The sequence below is a fragment of the Lolium perenne genome, chromosome 2 (genome assembly GCF_019359855.2).
Source record: "Lolium perenne isolate Kyuss_39 chromosome 2, Kyuss_2.0, whole genome shotgun sequence".
Lineage (NCBI taxonomy): Eukaryota > Viridiplantae > Streptophyta > Magnoliopsida > Poales > Poaceae > Lolium > Lolium perenne.
The window spans coordinates 143,934,610-143,938,214 of record NC_067245.2 but is presented as its reverse complement, the minus strand read 5'-3'; positions in this window follow the sequence as shown (position 1 = coordinate 143,938,214).

Sequence of the window (3,605 nt, the reverse complement as noted above, 5' to 3'; positions counted from 1 at the left end):
CATGATATGATGGATAAAATTATGAGTGAAATTGTTCATCATATTACAAAGTTACTAATAGTGAAATCTGGAACACTTGTCATATGATGATCAACTTCAAAATAAGAACCTCAAGGTTATTGGTATTTGACCAACAAATCTAGAAGTTTTTGAAGGTAAAGTGTTTTCTGAGAATGAGGAAAGCTAAAAGAGAAATTACAAAAGATATTTTGGCAGACAGAAAGAAAAAGACTAGAAGGTCTAGCTCAGGTGTATATAAATGATATACATGTTATGGATGTATTCCTTGTTTGGTCACATAATAAAATTCTTGAGTATTTGTACCAGATTGGTTGGTATGAGATGTCATACAATACACGCAATACAAGAATACGATGGCCTAAGTGACTGATAAGGAATATGGTAATAATGCACGTCTGCAACACAATAAACTGTTATTATGTTTGTCGTTGGCATTCTACCTAGCCCTTAGAATTTATAATAAAGAACTCAATAAATTGTTATTTTGCTCTGGTCAAATGAAAACAATGATTTGTTCAAATTATGACATTACTCCATGTACGATGGATAAGTTATTATAAATCTTAATGGTGAAACACACATGCATAACACTAACGCTAAAATGCCATAAGGAAAATGATTTGAATTCCACTTATTTGTGGAACCGCCATTTAGGTCATGTTAGAGAGGAACGCATGAAGGAACTCCATGCAAATGGATTTCTGGAGTCATTCGATTTTTGAATCGTTTGGTGCTTGCATATCTTTTCTAAAGAGAATGACTGAAATACCGTTCATAGGCCAAGAGTTGAACGGGCAACTAACTTAGTGGAAACATACATGATGATATATGTGGTTCACTGGGCATAGTTGTGTGCGGGACATTCTTCTACTTCATGAAAACTTCCAACAATGAATTGAGTATATATATATGGATATATTCGATAAGGAAGAAGTTTGAAACATTTGAATGGATTCAAATAAATTTTAGCATGAAGTGGAAATCATCGTAATAGAAAAGTCAAATATCTATGATTGGATCACAGTGGAAATATTTGAATTATGAGTTTTAGCGAACATCTAAGAGAGTTATGAAGTTGTTCTACAACTCACGTTTCTTGGAGTATCATAGTGATGATGAAGTATCCGAGAGATGTATCCAAACCTTGTTGGATTAATGATTCTAGGTCGAGGCTGACGAACCTGGGCCTGTCCTCTAGTAGCTTTTGTTCGTACATCTTGAGGGTGTGCTCGAGAACGGAAGGGTCATTCGTGTAGACCACGTTCACCTTGGTCGTCCCATGGGGAACGACGCTCCTCTTCAGCGTAAACAGGCCGCCGTCGGCCATGGCAGCGCTGAAGCACGTCGAACTGATCGGAGGGATTGAGGGGGAGGGAGGGAGAGCAACTGCAAACAATGGGGTTTTTTGGAACTTGCCGAAATGCAGGGGAGAACGAACCGCCATGGGTTGTTTAGTGGGGACAGATGGGAATAATACTGCGATGAGGTTGAGGAATTAACTCCAACCGGCATTTAAATCTAGTACTCCCTATAGTCAGGTGATAGGAAATGGACGGGCAAGATTGATTATAGGGAGGCGAATCCCAGTATTTTCCCAATTTATTTGAGTTGTAATATAACCATCATTAATACTTGAATTGAAAAATATTTACAAAATAAATTTATTATATACTACATGATGAGATAATCCAACAAACCATGGAAATGCATGGCCATCCAACCATGTCACCCGCCTGTGAAAATTGTATAGGTGGTAGTGTGCGCAATACACGCGGTAGCCACTTCACAAATACATCCTTTTAATTTTGCCCCCCTTAATTCGGCCAATAAAAATGAAAAGACTTTATGTGGAAAACCAAAAAAACTGTATTTGGCAAAGTATAGTCGAAAATAAGAAGTTTTTCATTGATCTCTTAAAAAAGGGGCCATGATTCAAAAGTTCGCCATGCATGGTTCTTGCGGTAACCAAGCTAGCTCACCCATGTGGCAAGAAGAGAATCAATGTCCAACATGCATGGTTCCAAAAAAAATATTTACAGAATGATTCTGCTTCTCAAGAATATTTGCATGCCATCATGTTTGTTATTTTTCCTAGATAAAAGTAGTAATTGGTGACTTCGTGATTGCCTTGCTTGCTGATTTCAATAAGTTTGAACCTCATTTTTGGCTTTTTTTCAAATTTAGGCAAAAACTTCTTGGCAATCGACTTTGTGAGTTACTATACTTGGATGCAACCCACATTTTCGTTGGCTAATTAATGTTTTCTGATTCCATAACAATAGGGCACATCCCTATATCATCCCAAAATTTGAATTCTTATTAGTTTGGTTGATGACCACCATTCATATCCGAACTTAATTAATTGGAGTACAAATGATGGTTTCATGGTAAGCTAGTTTGACAAATTAGCCTTCGAAATGGCGATTCGCCTACCATGCATGCATGTTTGGCCTACCCGTGAAATTTTGATTTGTGGTATTGTGCACACACTGCACATGATAGCGAATAAACAAAACACATATTTGGACCCCTTTGGCCAGCAAGGGCATGTTTGGTTCCTAGCCACAATTTGTCAAGAAGCCAAAATTTGGCAGCCATGCATATAGTTTATTTGGCATGTGTTTGGTTTTTGCCACAATTTGGCTTATCACACTTCATTGCATGTATATATGGTCCATTTTTCATAGACTCAACTTTTTTTTACAAAGTTTTGACAAAGTTTGGCTTTAATATTTTAAGCCACAATTTGGTGGCTAGCCATACTAGCTTTTTTTTTGTTGCTAACCACACTTTGGCTTTGGAAAAATGTGGCTACCAAACATGGGTCCTAATAAAAAGAAAACAACACACTAATGTGTGGTAAACCAAAAATCCCTACTTTGCAAAGTTGCATATGTGCAAAAGGGGGGCAATGCATGCATTATTCAGAAGTTGACTGTGGTTTTCGTAGTGTAACCAATTAATTAAGCTTACATATGGGAAGAGGCTAGTGAGGCGAACTCAAGCAGCTATGGTTCCAATGTTGTCAAGTTTGAAGTGGACACTGCATGAAGCTTGCTCAAATTAATGGGTAGAAAGCCAAAAGTAGTCCATATTTATTCTATATGTGTGTGAATAATAACTCTTCACCCCAAACCTCTATGTATGATAGGGTTTTATATTTTTTTACTTGTTAGTAGTAAGTACATGTCATGTGATGGCTCCATGCACATGTTTCACAACTTTTTTTTTGATTTGTTTCTACCTCATTTGGTTGGTTTCAAATTTGCTCAAACTTCCTATATATGCGCGCAATGTTGTACTATTGGGACCCATGTTTGGGCTTTGTTTGTGGTACCACACTTGCAGGGTACCTCCAAGTATTTTATTCCCAAAAATTATGAATCTAATTAAATGGTGAACTATAAACTGATCATCTAAAGTTGGAAAATAAAATCCATATATAGCTACACATCGAGATATGTGTATAAGGTAGACAAACTGCATTGCCACACATGCCTTATATAAGTTTGTTTTTTCTAGCGGAGTGGATTCCCTAATCACCCCACGGTTGTGACATTGTCAATGTTGTCATGATAAATAAC